The sequence below is a fragment of the Sinohyriopsis cumingii genome, chromosome 18, assembly GCF_028554795.1.
Source record: "Sinohyriopsis cumingii isolate HCF-2022 chromosome 18, ASM2855479v2, whole genome shotgun sequence".
NCBI classification, from domain to species: Eukaryota; Metazoa; Mollusca; class Bivalvia; order Unionida; family Unionidae; genus Sinohyriopsis; species Sinohyriopsis cumingii.
In genome coordinates, this window is record NC_142978.1 from 25247638 (window position 1) to 25267030 (window position 19393).

The following is a 19393-nucleotide window of genomic DNA, read 5'->3' on the forward strand; positions in this document are numbered from 1 at the left end:
CAAATGTTTCTAACTGCATATTGATATTTTGCATGTATATTTTCAAACTCTTGCATGTGCATTTGTTATTTAGATCTGAACGATTTTATTTTGCTTTTCAAAATTGTTTTCATGTTTTATGTGTTCATTATTTCTGGCCTTTCTCTTACCATTTCTCAGATTTCTAAAGGAAAACACACCTAATGAAGGTCTTAATAGGTAACAAGAACAGCTTTAAGAAACTTTTATTCAATCATGTAATTAAGTTTCTGAGGAATACACGAGCCATTTTCAGCTTTATTTACATGTTCTTTAGATTAAATAACAGGTACTAATTTGAAATGTTATATGGATAAAGGATGAGTAAAATTTCAAACCCTTTTGAGCATATTTTTAAGTGTATAACCTTAGTGCTTAGAAATGTAACCAGCATAACCAAGTTTCAGTAATTATCATTTAATTTTTAATGGATCAAACATGGACCAACAAATTTCATAAAGGAACTTCAGTTTTCAATAGAATGTTATACATTTAATAATATTATATTTTAAAATAATGGGATACATTTTAAACAGCTGACAGGATATGATCAAACTTCGTTGTCAAATGCACATTGTTAATCAATACCGTGACATTATTCATTTTCTACCAGTGTTTATTCATAAGGTTTATTTTAGATGCATGGCTACTACAGGTTAGTGGCAGAGCATCTATAGACATAGATTCAGGTTTAAATCATGTATGGCTGATCAATCACATGCTGCTAGTTTATTATACATTTGTCAATTTTATAAGCAGTTATCACAGATGGTAATATTTTATGTTTCAGCAGTCAAGTTCAATATCTGATCTTTTATTGTATATATACTGAAGCCTATGAGACCTTTTCTCTGGTATAAATAATAGGAGACATCAGTATGATAATATGACACAAGGTTTCATTGATTTCTTTCTTGTTCCCAACAGGTTTTTGATAGATTGCAGATTCTAGGTGTGTCCAGTAGCTATGAAGCTACCATTAGAGAAGTTGAAAATTTAGGCAATTCATGTTTTAAGGAGCTGCAGTTAGCAGTCAAGGAAGGAAGAGATTTCAGTGTTGGAGACAATGTAACTTTTAAAACAGGTGTGCAACATGAAAGGGAAAATTATCATGGAGGTCATGGAGTAGTTTTGGGATGCTTAGTAGGCCCGTCAACGCGGTGTTTTCTGTTTGTTTTGACCGTGTTTTGTATTTGCCTTTGAAAAAAGACTAATTTAGTGTCGAAAGCGCTCTGGCTAGTTAGAAACTTGTTTTGCACTGTTCATTGTCAGCTTATTGTCTATAGAGCATTTATACCCCAAGACCAGTTCTTTAAGATGGATGTAACATTAAAAAAAATAAAAAATTGGGGTTTATTCGAAAAGCACTTGGGAGAAAAGTCCGTGGTTTAGCTACTGCATAACGGAACGATTCTAGCCCATACCTGTATAAACTTACGTTTTTGCTTCCCGACGTTAGTTCTATTTAAAGAAGAGTAAAAAGGTTTAGAACAAAATTCAAATAAATATTTTAAAAATTTAAGTATGATCTACAATTCTTTTTAAACGTGGGAAACATAAAGTGCCATAATCTTCATCCTTCGGATGTGGAGGGTTGATACATTTGCCAAATCGGAGAACATATAAGTTTTTGAAACCATTCAAGACACATCTTGAGTGCTTTATGTGGAGTTATTTTAGTTTATTCTTATTGCTGAGACTGCTAAAATACCAGTATTTGAAGTCTGCCACGAAGTAAGAACGGTACACCGCCAATTATCATTATGTTGTGGGTATTTTCCACTTAGTTTGAACACATTTGATTCTTTAGCTGCTTTTTGCAACTTTCAGTGATTTGCTGGTTAAAGTTTACCAACAAATCCAAAGTGACTCCAAGTAATTTTAGCGAGTCTTCACAAGATATGTTAGTCTCGCTTGAGGAGAAAAGTCTCAAGCTGATCGTAAGTTTTGTTTTCTTCAAATACAATAGCTTAGAACCTGTCAGGGTTTACTTTCCTTGCGTTAAATCACTTAAACTATCCACTCCATTTCCATAGTAAATTTTAACCGCTCCGGTGGCCTAGTGGTTAGAGCGTCTGCCTCGGATGTGGAAGGTCGTGGGTTCGATCTCCGACCTAGTCATAGCTTGGCGTTCGGCATTAAGAGGTTAGTGTTAGGACGGGTTGACCTGGTGTCAGGATAATGTGACTGAGTGAGACATCATGCTACATGTCTGCGGCATGATGCTCCAGTGCTATACGTAACATTAAACTAACACATTGCAGACATCGTAACGATATGAATGAGTAATTGTTAAATAATAATGAAATAATCGGTCTCATAATCGGTATTGGCAGTTTTAATTATCGGTTGTATGCGGTATTGACATAATCGGCAAAAAGTGTCATCGGTACAGTTTTAATGGACGGACAAAATATTGGTTTACATCTGCTGCTATTGTGCAACATGAGTTTTGCCAATCTACCAGACCAGCCACAAGGATCCGTTCAAGGCCTATCCTTGGATCAACTATCTCTGTCAGAGAGAGATCAGAGAAGGTTAAAATCCAACTACACAACTCCAATTTTAAATGCAGCTGTGGATGATCTCCCCTTTCTGAAAAAGTTTAAAGATTTTTATTGTAGTGAAATTGAAGGTGAATTTTATGAGGAGCTTTCAAATAAATCAGTCATAGTTCCACTTCCAGTTCTTCCTTACAGTGAACAACAGTATAGTGATGTCTGTAAGATAATGCAGTCATACAATGAAACGATAGATGAAATCAATGGATGCATAGATCATCCTCCAGGTGGTGAGAAATTGACCAGGGAGAGATTTAGTGGTGCAAAAGGATTACATCAATGTGCTTCTGATGCCAGAGAGCGACTGAGGGATCTGTATCCAATTACTGTTGAACTCTGGCATACAGCTATGAATTTCTTGACAATGGCTTATCAGCTCTTAAGTTTGGATAGTACTGACACTGGCTCTATGAATGGAGAGAGAATTCGTATAAAGCGGCATCATGTGAATTCTGATATGAAGAATCATTATGATGTAGACAAAGATTTTTTGTCATTTGTTAAATCATACATTGTTGAGGCACTGTGTGATTTCTTCGGATTTTGTGATCTAAATAGTACTCCAACCAAGAACATATCTCCAGCCCCTATAACAGATATGTGGCTCCAGCAGACTAAGGATCATTTTATTGAAATGTATGTCTTCTCAGGCCACAAGATTTACATGATTGTTGAAGAAACTGCCAAGGATTCACTAATCCCCATTCAAGTTAAAGTTAGCAATGAGGAAGTTAAAACTATATATGTTTTGAAGTGAGGAAACAAGATAGTTTTAAAGCCAATGGACACTGATCATGTGCAACAGTATGACCATACAGTGTTACAGGTTGGTTTACTGTACATGGAGCATTTGGATGTGATACAAAGACCTGACAGGGACAGGTTACTTGGTTGCCTTAAATACATGATGTTCAAGAGTCATAACAGCAGATCTTGTGCCTATTATGCCATCAGCAAGCATCATACAGTTTAAACACAACATATCAAAGTATCTATGGCCTTTTCATCAACATCAGGGGGAAGAAAGATAGTCATATACCAGCAGATCTAGCAATGGAACACCTTGTAAAAAGGAAAAAAATAATGCAAAAAGGACTGGGCCATTATGAACAAAGACAAAAACGTACTGGCCAGATCTAAAGCAGTAGCTGTCACATTGGACAACATTGCTGATAATTTTGACAGTGTATCTGATGTAAAAAGTGAGGACAGGCTTAGAATCACAAACAGAGAAGCTCTCATACCGATGAGTTGAAAATGATATATGATCTGCCAGAAAGTGAAACCTTTTGTACCACATTCAGGAGGTCTTTGTGAAACCTTTTGTACCACATTCAGGCAGGTCTTTCAGTGCTCATAAAAGAATACTGGCACCAGCAGATTTAGTAAATGGACTTGAATTTGAGTCCCGGATTGATTATCATAAAGTTAGACTGGATTTTGAATCTGGAAAGTAACATTTAAAAAAATTCTTTAAAAAATCAGTAAACCTCCATCATGGAATTTTCCAGAACCATCATCTGCCACAATATATACGAATAGCAGCCCATTTTAAATTAAACCTCAGTGGAATAAATTACAGAGTTGTCTGCCATTATTCTCAGTTAATAACAGAAATACGTGTATGTGATAAACCGTACATATTACATGCATAGTCATCTTATGATGATGCAAACATGGATTAATCCGTGTTTTATCAGTGTTGTTATAAATTTGGCAATAGTACTGCCAACTGCTCCGATGGCTTAAGTGGACAGAGCATCCACCTCAGATGCAGAAGGTCACAGGTTCGAATCCCAAACAAGTCATACAAAGACTTATTAACATGGTACTGGCAGTTGCCTCGCTTGGTGCTCAGCATTAAGAAGTTAGTGCTAGGACTGATGGGCTTGGTGCCAGTATAATGTGACTGGGTGGGACATGATAAATGTCTGTGGCATTATGCCCCAGTGATAGACATCACCTTAAACTGCCAAACAGCAGACATTGTAGCGATATGGCTGAATTTTTTTTAAAGCTACGTTAAAAATCTAATCACACCCATACAAAGTTATTGCCCCTTTTTTGTACTTACACCTGCAGACATGCAATAGTAATACACTTACTACTCATTGATAATCAATCAATAACATCAGAATAATCCCCCCCCCCCCAATGCATGTGTGAGATAATGGGGAATAGGTGGTCTGTTTAAATAAGCAATTTGTACATTTCCCTAGTTGTATTTCCAACCTTGGCAGAGGCAAGACATAGGCATCGCTCATTTGTTCTATAGTGAGTGTCTTCAACAGGTACATTTAGGGTTTATCTTTTTCACCTGCAATTCAATTCCCACATTCTGAAGCTATTAATGTCATATATTTCCCTTTTTCATCTCCACACAGCCATAGTATCCTTTTGCTCCTGATAAAAGTTTAAGGTAATTTGAGAATGATGAATAATTTGTTATTAAAGTCAAATCCTAGATTCAAGGTGATGGGGTGCGAGGCAATGGTCTTATTTTTAAATTATACTTTTACCTACACACTGCCCACCTTTATATTGTATCAAATTTGTAACTTTTTCTTTTATATATAAAAATAGGTGGGGTTAAAGTACTGGAAGTTATTGGAACCAAATTTCAATTTGTCAAATAGATTCATAAATATTTTTTGCTCTGATTTATGGACCAAAAAAGACTATATGAACTGTATTATTTTGAAATAAATTGATGGAAAAGAGAACAAATTACACTGGCTCCAAAAAAAATCCCAGTAACCCACTCCCAATCCCCTAAAATTACATGGTTGGCCCCTAATTTAATATGGAGTAACGTAGTTATTTAAACTTCCATGCATCCATATGCTCATATGGACATTCCAAATTTGTTTAAATGCAAACCCTACCAACAATATTAAACTTGTAACCATCCAATATTATCACATGCACTTGACTGTGGAGTTCACTAATGATAACACACTTACCAATTAATTGGGTTATCATAGTACATCCCCACCCCCGAATCTAATGCTACTATATGAATGGTATTAATTTTGTTTTTAAAAAACAGTGGTGGGAATAAGGTCCTCACATTTTTGGATCAAAATTTAAAGTTGTCAAACAGATATTTCTTGCCCTGATATATAAAGAATTAAAATAATGGACTACATTTTATTATTTTGGAGAAGAAAAAGAAAAAAAAACAGACAAAAGAGATTTTTTTTTCAAATTCCAGGCTCAAAAAAGATTTTCAGACACACACTCCCCAATTTTTTTTGAGTGTAAACTTATTATTTAATCTTTCATGCATCTGTATTATGCTCATTGGACATTCCAGACATGTTTAGTGCAAGCCACCCACCCACCCCCATTAAATTTGCAGCCAGTGAATTTTACACTTTATGCAGGTAAAAAGTAGATTACTGGAATACAAATTATTACAGAAATTGTATTTTAAAAAATACCATTTACTTCATTTTCTTACTTTTGGACTGGGACTTTTTTTTTTACAAAGTATAATTATCATGATTGAGATAAAATCAAATATTTGGTATGGCTATTTCTATGCATGTGAAGATGACTTATAATATATTTTCAAGCCAAATCACCCAAATTTAAATAGTGTCAAGTGTACATGTTTCAATAAATACATTGTTTCCTTAATTTGGCAAAATATACAGGAGTAGACAAATGATCATTAGTATGCATATTTCTAGGGAGACTGTGTCATTATAATTTCATGCCATAATAACCGTTTATATTTTTTCAATAATTAATTACTTCATCTAATCTCAATGTAGACAAAGACAACCTACACGATATATTTTCATGCCATAAAGAGAGATAGAGAAGATGTGAGTTTATGAAATCATGTAAAATTATTAGAACCTTAATTCGCCACTCCTCCAGAAAGAAAAACCTAAATTGAACACACACACACACACACACACACACACACACATATATATATAGTATGTGTGTGTAATTAGATAGCTAGTCTTTAAGTTCTGTCATAGTATATTCCCATTAATGCTTATATAATTTACATTTTATGACATTATCTCCTCCTTCTGAGTAACACACATTTTTTAAACGATTTTTCTATTATATTTAAGGCTGTCTGAGAATCTCATGATTGACAGAAACAGAAACACAAGCCCTGATGACATTATTTCTAGGCTGAAGGAGGATATTCCAGCTTCCAAGGATGTGGGCAATCCAGCAATGTTGACTTACATAATCATGAAAATATTTCCAAATGTGAAGAAGCCTTTTGTGAGAGTTAACAGCATACAGCATACAGATAAGGAGCATACAAGTGTTAAAAGTCAGCCTATTCCATCTGAAGCAATGCATACCATGAAGCCATCAGAATGGTTTCTGCTTGACAGATCTGAAAGTGTTTGAAAGCTTGGTTGTATGTCAAAGGAGACTTTTGATGGTAACCCAATGATGATAGAAATCAGCATCAGTAAGGCTGGTGTCGTACAATTGTCTGTAGCTGGAAAATTCATAGACCTTTCTTAGTTCTACATCAGTTCAAAGCTGGTATTCAATGCAAACTCAATAAATGTTTTGTTTCATTGTCTCAAATTTATTTCTGTATTTCACTGATACCATGACAAGAATAAGTCATTTATATTTTTCAATGATAAATATGTGAAAGAGGTATGCATAGTGCAGAAGATACTGAACCAAAAAGTGTAATCAGGCATATCAATTGCTACAATGTAGTTCCTATAGGCAATGTATCTCATACATGTCAGAGGTGAAGTAGTGCAATGTGTAAAAGCCGAAGTAATCAAAGAATGAAACAGAAGGAATCAGTACATGCCTAACAGTTGTGTCAGGGTAAAGAAATGAAAATCCTTTGCCTGGATGCAATGATTTTGAAGAGATAAAATCAGTTTTCAGAAATATTTCACCAAATCTGACTGAAAATCAGCGTACACTCTTTTGTGTTCACAAAGCATAGCCTCCAATCTACAAAATAGTAAAGGTATGAGATGGCCAAGGGAAGTGATTTGTACAACAGAAACCCCTCAGCTTACATAGATGTTACTAAAAATGGTTGGTTACATCTCCCATCTGAGCAGTTACTATCACTATATAAAAATACAGTATGTCATTGTCCTGGAATAATACCACAAATGATGGAATGGATGTTGAAATGAGGCACAAAGACAAACTTTGACACAATAGTTTTTTTTGAGGTTTAATCTTGCATGAAATGTCAATTCAAGAAGAAATATAAATTGTTCATTATAAATCTGGTAGCTCATTGGTTGGTCTAAGTGATTCTGCTCAAGAGATAAAGATGATGCATGCAGCCAACATTGGTAAAGTAGAAAGCAAAATGGTCAACGATGTGTTGCAATACATCTTTCACGGTATAACTGGTTTCAGATGGCCAATTATCAATTATCCAAATACACAGGCATCACCAGGTAATCTCTTTATTACAACATGGAAATGTGTTGATGCCCTTTATGAATATGGTTTTAAGTCAATATATGCCTGCATGGATGGGTCAATCAATAACCGTGCATTTTAAACATGCACTTTCTTCATGAAAATCCCAAGGAGACAAAGATGGTTGCCAAACACTACAGAAATTCAATGAGAGAAATTATCTTCAGGATGGACCCATGCCATTTACTCAAGAAGATTAGGAACAGTATTCTAAGTAGTGGTTTTGAGGACTTCTCACTGTAGATGGCTTCTTTATCATCTGAAAGATGTGGGTAGATGCTTATACATGGGACCACTGCACACACCCTTTCCCTGTTCATCAGAAGCTTTCTGATGAGCATGTTTTTCCAAATGATGTTCATAGGATGGGAAACAAACTTGCTGTTGAAGCTCTAACCAGGACATGATGAATCAAGAAAGTCTGCCTGAGCCAGCACAGAAGGAACTAACAGCAGCACTTAATCTTCTGCAGCATACAAGTTTTTTAGTTTCCTTCTTCAGTGATAGCCGACCTGTAAAAGATATAATTGTGTGCGTGTGACTTTGAGTTTTAACGTAGCTGTAACATATTGCTATGATGTCTGCAGTGTGGCAGTTTATATTGATGTCTAGCACTAGGGCATCATGCTGCATTCATGTAGCATCATTTCCCACCCAGTCATATTATCCTGACACCATTCCGACCAATCCTAACACTAAAGTCATAATGCTGAGCACCAAGTGAGGCAGCTGTTAGTACCATTTTTGTGAGTTTTTGGTATGCCTCGGCCAGGGATCAAACCAACGACCTCCTGCATCCGAAGCAGACGCTCTAACCACTAGACAACCAGAGCGGTTTAAAAAAGAAAAGATATAATGGATGAAAGGCTAAGAAGACTTACTTTAGCATATGACTTGTTCAAGTCCTGGGAGAGACAAGTTGCCAATTCTGACAGTGTCAGTAAGAGATATAAGACTCTAATGACAATGGAAACAAGAGAGGATCTTGATTTCATGTATCATGGCTTCATGTCATTAAAAAAGTTGTGTGTGTCAAAAATAGGTCAAAGCATTGTTCCTTCCAGAATCAACAGTGACATTGTTGAAAATGTGTTCTGCCAGCAGAGGTCTTTGTATTATGGTGCTGCTACTAACCCAACATAAAATTCCTATCGTACAGTAATAAATTCCATAGTGCTAGGACAAGCATCAATTTCATGCAAATCAAATTCTAGTAAAATGCATGCTGAACCTTATGCAGCTGCAAGGTCAGCTAAACTGTCCAAAATATGCTGAGTCATTGCTATTATTTCTGTACATGTAATTGGATCATTGAATGAATAGAGAAATGATTTACTGAAGGGGATTCAATGCAGTGTTCTTCAAATGATGTAGATACAGATATGAAATACCATCAAGATCCCAAGGAATGCTAAGATTTATTTAAAAAAAAGAGCAACAAACAAAATGCACTGGGCAAGTTTAAATCCATCATGAAAATTATTCAAAGGAAAATATGACCAACCAAAATGCTGTTTTAGAGGTCATGCAAATAAAAAAAAATGGCATATTACTTGAAAAAGGAACTCTAATTCGATTCCAGGGGAACACATTGCAGCTACTTTTCAGTTTAAAAGCCAATCATGCATGTGATACCTGGGAAACATGGAAAAAAAATACTTTTTCTACTACATGAGGCAACATCTATCTGAGAAAAAAACAAACAGAATACATTCATTTTTATTATATTATTGCTAGTGCAAGCTTGATAAAGGAGAGCTATGTTACAGAAGTTATTACTTATCATAGGAAAAGTTAGTACAGAAACATTGTCATCCCGAAAAGGGACTATTGATGACAAGAATATTCAGGTTATATATAAAGGTAAATAATTTTGGTGATATACTAACTGTTGGCATGGAAACATGTAATATTTTTCTTATTGAATTCAACTTTGTTGCTCAAGCTACTGTACTCTCCCAGCAGAATATGTCGAAGAGGTGGGAAAACGGTGAGGATTGATTTTGGATTGTTTCAGTAATTTTAAAATTGTGTTTATGTTAAAAAAAACAACATATAATTTTTATTTATTTAAAAAAATGTACAAGCCTTCGAAAGTGATCATTACTTATCAAACAACCTTAATTTAATGCATTTTACCTCTGACTTTTGTGTGCTGTTATAATATACAATTTCATTTCTTTACAGTTTTCATAGTAAATATTTTTTCCTTTCATATTGATTTTCTTAAAGCAAAGTAAATGTTTAATTATTTGGCCCCTTCCATATTAATGTGTTTTTTAATAATTTCTCTTTAGAATATTTTATACTAATTTAAAAACTGTGTAAATAATCTGGATTATACAGTAATAGTAACATCTGATATAAGACAAATATAAACATTAATACAAAAATTAACTTTATAACTTTTATTTGATAATTAATAGGTGTACATATTTAGTGGGTTCTGTATCATTACACCCACCCCAATATAATAAAATAAAATATATCAACATACCATAAGTAGTTGGATTCCATTTCAATGTCCTATCAGCACTATATATACTGTATCCAAATTATCATCATAGCACTGACCTATCATCATACTACTGGCTAACTCAATACAGGTAGAGTGTCCAATTAAACTCCATGTTCACAATATGTAGTCTTTCATCATACTAAAATGGTTTAATGAATACAAGTAGACTGTCATCTTAAATTTTGATGTTCACAATTTATAGTCATTCATCATACTTTTTGCTAGCTCAATACACTGGCAGGTAAATTATCATTGTAAACATCATGTTCTCAACACAATGTCATTTACGATACCAGTGGTTTAATGAATACAGGTAGATTGTTATCTTAAACTTCATGTTCACAATATGTAGTCATTCATCATACAACGGGCTTGGTGAATACAGGTAGATTGTTATCTTAAACTTCATGTTCACAATATTGTATGTAGTCATTCATCATACTACTGGCTTGCTGAATACAGGTAGATTGTTATCTTAAACTTCATGTTCACAATATGTAGTCATTCATCATACTACTGGCTTGATGAATACTGGTAGATTGTCATCTTAAACTCCATGTTAACAATAAGTAGTCTTTCTTCATACTACTGGCTTAATGAATACAGGTAGATTGTTATCTTAAACTTCATGTTCACAATACGTAGCCATTCATCATACTACTTGCTACTATCTTGTCATTTAAATATGTCATACCCAAATAAGACAAATTTATTGGAAAATATATCTATATTTTTGTTATTTTCCTGAGATAGTGCAGTAGGGAGTGAACATATTTCTTCCTTGTGACAGTGGGTGTCATTCTGACAACCTACTACACAAATGGGAGAGATATGCCCATCTGTTTTTGTATCACTCTGTAATCTTTTTCTTTCTCAATCTCATTTAATCTTGGTCATATACCATGCATTTCTGGATTGTTACTTTTGAAAGGTAATGTCATTCTTCTATCTTTTGTTCGTGTACAATTGTTAATATTTGTAAAACATCACTAGATTATTTGCATTACCCAAACACCAAAACAGCTTATATATCTCAGTACATTAAGTCAATTCGCAATCTCGTCTTATAAAGTATATGAGAAGATACTATAAAGAAATGTATGAGCCAGGCAACCTTGCCCTATTCAATATGGTATACTTGAGTGAGATTATAATGGTGGAAAGGACAGAAAAATGAATTGTCATGGTCAAATAATGTAAAAGGAATAAAGACAAAATTGAGGACAAGAGGCTACATTTTTGTGAAGCCATCCTTGTAATTATTTACAAATTAAAACTGGGGCCCTCAGTGGTCTAAAGTGCTCTCTGTTATGGATCACTGCCATCTTACCTCTGTCTGCGCTGGTTCGAGTCTTGGATTCAGCCAATGTGGGTATGTGAGAAATCTTGCCAGTAGCTTCTCATGGGTCAGTGGTTCTTTCCAGGGTTTTCCCCAGGTTCTTCCTCCACCATTAATACTGGCAACCATGTATAGCCTATCGTATGCTGAAAAATGGCATTAAACCCCACAACAACAAATTAAAATACAAACTTGAACAATGAGCTTTAATATACAAAACCCTAATTTGGGAGGTTAACGATGAAGCAACATTGATATTACCAATATGTATGGTTTGGGCAGACTGACATAATAAGACGTACAACAAATGATTTTGCTCTGACGAGTTGCAGCTAAGATAGATTCAATTACCGGTATGCTTTTGTTATGAGGTATAGTAATCAAATAAATCAGTGAGTTGCAAAAGGCTGAATTGTGCACGTGGAACAAAACAAATGCCATATTTGATTTGTTTATTACAGGGTCGATTTCAAACTTGATAGCAGTATCCATAACACTTAGCTTTAAAAATCCACATAGATACATCTATGCTTTATTGTACCATCTATACTTGCTTATAAGTTAAGTCAATCTGCAAACAAAAAAGATCCTGATCTGCTGTAGCATTATATGCCTGCAGATCAGGGTTGATGTGGTTCTACTTACTACTTCTAACAAACTGCAAAGACCCAGATCTGCCTGCATATTATGTGATGGCATATCTGGGTCAGTGAAGTTAGCATTTGGGCTCATCTTATAAGCAAGTATATGCAGTAATTTTCATAAATATTCCAAAACAGTTAAAAACAGTTGTATAACCATCTTAACTGATGTTATCTTTGTTATTGGGAGCAAATCTAGAGACTTGAAACAAGGCAATTGTTACCATCACTGATCTAGATGCTCCTATGAAATCCGAAATCTGAATAATTAGAATATATGATGTAATAATTTAAACACAAATTTACCTATGATGTGGAAAACCATGTTCATTGCAGATAATGTTGTGTTATATATTATTGGAAACATAAATATAGAAGTACAAAATGCTGAAAACATGAGTTGGAGATGTGAAAACTAAATCTGCCCTAAAAAACTTTCCTTTATTATTTTATCATGATAAGACAACCTGATATTATTCCTGATCAGTTTTAAAGGTGTGAAATAAGAAAATCATTACATTCACCATTCTATACTCTGGTGCAGGATTTCAAATAAAAAATGGACTAATCTACAATGAATTAAAATGGGTACAAACTATAAGAAACTTAAGTGCAAAACAATATTTAAGACATACAAAATCTTGTCTTATTGAAAAGAAGTCTGAATCAAGGTGTGCCAAATAAAGAATAATATGACAACAGCCAAGAAACTTTGGAAATAGGAATGGCAAAACCTTTGTAGACTTTGAAACATTATAACGGCATTCCAAAATCCTACACAGCCAATATCTTGCCACTACTGGACTTGGATGTATGTCATCCAATAGCAGAATAGAACTGAATGAATACCAACATTAATGCAGTTTCATCTGACTTTTTGAACAATCATTTCCTTTTCCAGATTCTCACTAGGTCCAATAAATAAATGTGTTAAACATAGTGGGAATTTCAAGGAGTCCAAATTAAATTAAGGGATACTTTCCAAAAAGCATTAGTAGCCAATACTTTTATTGTACTTTGATCAAAATCTGAAATGGTTATGTGCAAAAGGAGAATGTCAGAATTGACATCTGTTTTGTTTTTGTTGCTACATCACATGTTCCAAGCCAAAATAATACCATTTCATTAAATTAGTGTACATTTTGGCAAGATTCTCAAGACTCTGAGGAAATCAATTCCTTGTTGTCACGTTCTCCAGCTTTGGTCAACCTATGTAATTCTTTTGGAACTGATACCTAAAATGTTTAACTGAGATTTCAGTTATCTTCCTATCTTCCACTTCTATTTGAGGCTATAACCAAACTGGCATCACTGTTAACTGTACATAACCCTTTTTAACAAGGTATATTTTCTACTTTATGGTTTCATAAAACATTATTCATAAGTGTTCAATATACAGGTTCATTGTAAAAACAGATCCAGTTGTAACACATGACTGCAAGACAGTATGTCTGAAGAGTGAAAAAACCAGTCAAACCATTCATCAAGCAAGTCATACTGGATCCACAACTCACCCCCTGCATAATAACATTTACATTAAGAGCAAACTGAATGATCAGTGTTACTTTGTCATATTTTTCCATTTTCTCTTTTCCTTTACCCTTTCCTTTCCATTTTCCTTTTCTCACTCTAGTTCTTTTTTCTGTGTACATGGTTGACTTTTGCTACAACTGGAAGTGTCTTGATTACTACTAGCTTTCGAAGGACTGGCAACAAGATTATTCTGTACTAAACAATATGGCATCAGCATAAATTCATTCAAAGCAGATACTGTATTACATTACATAGTTTATTAACTAGACCACTCTTCAATACATTTCCTGCTTCTATGCCATAGGCTACCTTGCAAAATCAGATCCGATTTCAAGAGCTACTAAATACTAAAGCCTTCAGATCGTAAATCTGTGATTTCAGTTTTAAGTGAAAATACAGTTTATTTTTGACAGATCTTCGACAGTACATTTCATGTCCAAAGCTAATGCATCACTACTGTGTTTGTGCTTTAATCTCATGACCACTCTCTTTCTCAAAGTGTCTAATTTCAATTTTCCAAGACTGGAAATGGTGTCTTTTCTGAATTGACTGTCACCTATTCTACTGCAACAACCTTTCAAATCTTCATATAGATCTCTGATACATGAGGCAATCATGGTGTTGTCACTTGTACAACACTCATACTGGGATCAAACTTTATGTACAGCAACTTCCAATATTCAGATAGTGTCTCATCCTTAAGTATGCAAGTCTTACAATACTGTAAACTCCCTGCACCATGCCAATGTAATGCATCTACATGCTGATACTGCCTCCTTTTATCATCAACTTGCAAGAAAAAATTAAATATAGAGTCCTTGATGTTAATTAGACCATGGTTGATATTAATGTCTTCTCTGTATCTCGTGCAAGGACTGTTTATACTTGTCATTGTTTTCCAAATCAACAGTTGAAGTTTTATGTTGGTCTAACATGTTTACTTGTATTATTGTAAGAAACACTGCCTGACCAAGTTAATTTATTTCGTTTTTGTTCAAGCTGTTCTTTCCTTTCTTCATATTATGGTATCTACTCTGCAGTATATCTACCTGCAATATACCTTAATTTTCCATGTCCTGGCTCTGATACAAGTATGGAAGGTGAATGTGCAACTTGTGTGGTACTGAAAATGTCAGTAGTATTTTTGTCCAAAACAATTTCACAAATTCTGTCAAAAATCTTTCCAAATGCAACCAAAAAGTATCATCATTTAGCACAGAATTCAAGAAATTTTTAAGAAATTGGATGCATTCCTGAGTCACTGAAAACTGGTAAACTTCAGAATAATATTTAGTCCATGTTTTTTAATCTGGTTTTCTGATCTCTATATTACCACAAACTTTATTAAAGATACTTTGAATTTTTTGGTACGATATCTACAAAAAATGTATTTAACTCTTGCCATGGCTTTTTGAAGATTTCTGTTAGTGCTACTTTTAATCTCATTTGCTCTGGTTTTATTGTATTATCTGGGATAAGTTATTTCATTGTTGTATGGTCAACATGATGTTCTAAAATGTCAGAGTCAACTGTGATTAACCAACATTCTTGGTCACTACATGAAGCAGGCATGTCTACCCCAACAGACAACATTTCATCAACTTTTAAAATTACTCCATTAGAAAAGCTGGAGTTATCAGAATCAGACACTGTTTCATAATCAAAGTCAACACTGAGGTTTAATAAAGAAACAGAATGTCTACATTATTTTAAACTTGAATCAACTGTACAAAACTTTTATTGTAGAATTCATACATGCATGAGCTATGTGGAATCACACAGAGTTGGAACTGAAACTGATAACCCTTAGTCTCTTTTTATTTCTGGTCCTCCCCATTGCCCCACCTAAATGACCTGGTGCAAAAATATTTGATGCATCAACTTCAACTATGTGTAAAGACAATCCTTGTGCCTTGTGAATGGTAATGCTGAAAGACAGAATGAATGGAATCTGATGCCTTGTGGCTATAATCTTTTCATCAACAGTACAATTTTCTCTTCCCAAGTGAAGTAAATTATTTTCAAAATCAACTGTTACAGAGTCTTTCTTCATTACCTAAACCTTTCCCTGTAAACCATTTACTAGTGCTGAGTTTAAGTTTTTGACCAGCATAACTAGACAGCCAATTTTCAAGTGTAACACTTTTTGGAAAACACAACTTCTTGCACTGATTATTGTTACCCTAGTCTATTGACTGATAACACATCCATTTTCATAAGTTTGCATGCATTCTACATTTCACAATCAAAGTTCCATCCAAAAGTCTTATTGGGTTATCTCCAGGAAGGAGAGGTCTCTGCAGCCTCAAGATCAAGCTTTAGGTATCTTCAGGGATATCTCCCTTTGAAACATTGATAGCCTTTATAAAATCTAACTCATCTTGTCTTATGACCTTATCAAGGACAATTTTATGCCCAAATACCATTGTAAAAATGGTGGATTTTGAAACGATATTCACCTGATTCACATGTCAATGGGTCCGGTACAGGCAGAAGCTAAAAAAAAGTCTCCACTTGCAATAACCTGTATACCTCTAAAATATAAATCTGAATGTTTAATCATTTTACATACATGTTCAATCTGTTCAAAAAGTTTCAGTGAAAGCATAGAAATTTAATCAATTATCAAACAGTCTGCTTTCAAATATTTTTTTTTTTATATGAATCAAAATGTTTATCAGTAAAAAATTTTCTACATAGTTTATCATTGTCATGTCTCCTATCACCAATCCCAGAATGCACTGTGCATCCTTTCACATTTAGTACTGCAATGTCTGTTGTGCCAGTTACACCAACATTTTTATCTCCTGCTGACAATTTCTTTTGTATTTCCTTAGCGACAAATTTTTTGCCTGTCCCGCTTTGACCTAACAAAATGATAGTGAGGCCCTCAACAGCCTTTTCAACAGCAATAACTGTGCTTTATTCATTTTACATTCAAAATACACATACATTGCTTAAACAAGTGAAGTTTGCCAAAATAAAATAGCTTCATTTACAAGGAGTAAATTGTTACATAACCAAATCCAATCACCTACCTCACATGGTTGGTTAAGTGCAGTTAGCTCTACAGGTCATAACATGTATACATTTTGAATAAAATTTTGTGTATTGACAGGTAAACTAGTGACATATAATTGCATAAGAATTAACCAAGTTAATCCATTTGTTTCCTTGACAATGTAAATAGGATATGAGAGTCGGTTTTGTGTTGGGTATGCAAATTAGTGACAAATAACTACACAAGAACTAACCAATCCTTGAATTTTCTTGGCAGTCTAAATCCTATACAAGATTCAATTTTGTGTTTGAGTAAGCAAAGTAGTGACAAATAATTACACAAGAATTAACCAATTTAATCCTTTTGTTTTCTTGACAGTGTAAATCAAATATGATTGATAGCAGAGCCGTTGCCAGACTATCTGGCGCCCTAGGCAAGGTTAGATTCTGGCGCTCCCCCTCCCCCCCAAGAAAAATATCCATTTGAAAATTTATAAACAATAAAAAAATTTTTTAAAAATTTCAACATCTGAGCACAGACCAAGGGTAATTTTTTTTTTGCTCAAATGTCCGGACACCTCCAAAAAAGCACTACTTGATACCCGATTATTTGTCCCTGTATGAAAGAAACCAGGATAAAAAACGACCCTCAATAAAACTTAAATTTTTTAATTTATTTTTCAAAACTGTTGTCGATTTGGAGAAATGCGCCCCTGAAATCAGCGCCCTAGGCGGCTGCCTAGTTTGCCTATATGGTAGCGCCGGCCCTGATTGATAGTATTTAACGTCAAGTGAAATGATGTTATCTTAAACATTTTGTAGACAACATGCCAGTTAAAATTCGGGTAATTATGAACTATTGATTAAATAAGTATACAATGTTTTAAAAAAATCTTTCTTCACGCACAACCAGAGATCACCTATATAGCTATTCAAAAAGCGCTAAGAAAAAATTAAATGTAATTAACATGTCAAGAAATGTTAAATATTTTCCTTGCAAATGTCACATAATTTTGAGCACATGTAACGATCGGAACAGCAAAACGACTTGAAGGAAAATACCGTTGATATTCCGATTGCATAATTGCCGGGTTAAGCCGAGACGTAGCGATTGAAATCGAAGTCAGAAAAGACACATTCAATGAAAGAACCAATCACTGAAACAATTACTATCAAAAGTAGACCGGAAGTTGATCTGATCGTCTGCGTGTGGAGCACACGAAGCAGCGTCTCGCAAAGTTGGCCTGTCAGAATAAGTAAGGTTATTTAAATGATAATCGATGAAAAGTGTGGAGAGTCTTATTGACAGTGGTGTTCTCAAGGCTCGAAAATGTCACACTGCAAATGTATATGTATTTTGGACCAAAATCGGCACACCATATGGCAAGTTCATTACTTTTCAAACACTCGATACGCAATTGTAGTACAATAGCCTGACTCTACATCCCCGTTTGTTTGTACCCCCCTACCGATTTCAAAAACGAGAACATTTAGTGTGATAAAAAGTGCACAGAACTAAGTCAATTGAATCATTGATTTATAATATCTAACCTCACTTTGACCAGAATGACACTAATAATGGCATTTCATGTTTAACGGACTTTCCATACTAACACGGCGCCATATTGCGTACGCTATAGGCTAGTTTATGTCCATCACACAATGTCGTAGTTCATCCTGTTCGTCAACTGCCGGATAATTCCGTAAATTACATAACGTTGAGAGTTTGGAATTATATCCCTCTGCATACATGAACATAGAAATTTAACCGCTTGTTAAATCCACATGAAAAGCGTAGTTGTCATTTTCCTTTGCTTGATTCGACTGTGTAAATATCGGAAGCAGACGACTTATGTATGTACATCTTTAGTCGTGATACACCCCTTTGCTGAAAATGGACTTGTCCAAAAACTGGAAATGGATCCGAGCATGTCCGTCTATTACAATGAAAACTTCATTTAAGCATGAAACGCGCAGAAGACGAGGTGTTAGGGTCACTCTACTCAGAGTCAGATTAGAAATTATAAATCAATGAATGAATTGACTAAGTTCCTTGCACTTTTTATCACATTGAAGGTTTCCTTTATTTAAATCGATAGGGGGATACAAACAAACGGGTTTGTAATATCAAACTAGGACTGATCACCAGTTTACGGGGTATAAACTTCTGGACTGCTACTTTTACACTAAAAGCTTCAATTTGGAGTGAAACGCACAGACGATAATGGTTTTAGAGCCTCCCTGTACATAATCAGGTTTGAAATTATAAACCAATAGCAGCAGGGAGGGCGAATCCTACAAGCTACTTTTTTGAGACACCCCATCCACTGAA

The 19393-nt window shown here is 34.6% G+C and overlaps 1 protein-coding gene and 1 pseudogene across 2 annotated transcripts in view; both read left to right on the top strand.

Moving 5' to 3' along the window:
- The first annotated feature begins 7814 nt into the window (after window positions 1–7814).
- LOC149776247 (uncharacterized) lies at window positions 7815–9305 on the top strand (annotated as a pseudogene).
- Window positions 9306–18243: 8938 nt separating this feature from the next.
- Window positions 18244–19393, top strand: part of LOC149776248 (uncharacterized) — a 122819-nt gene continuing 121669 nt past the window's right edge. For both annotated transcript variants that reach the window (XR_016416264.1, XM_089942660.1), the window contains exon 1: window positions 18244–18317. The gene's annotated coding sequence lies outside the window, so the exon portion shown is untranslated. The remainder of the gene's footprint in view (window positions 18318–19393) is intronic.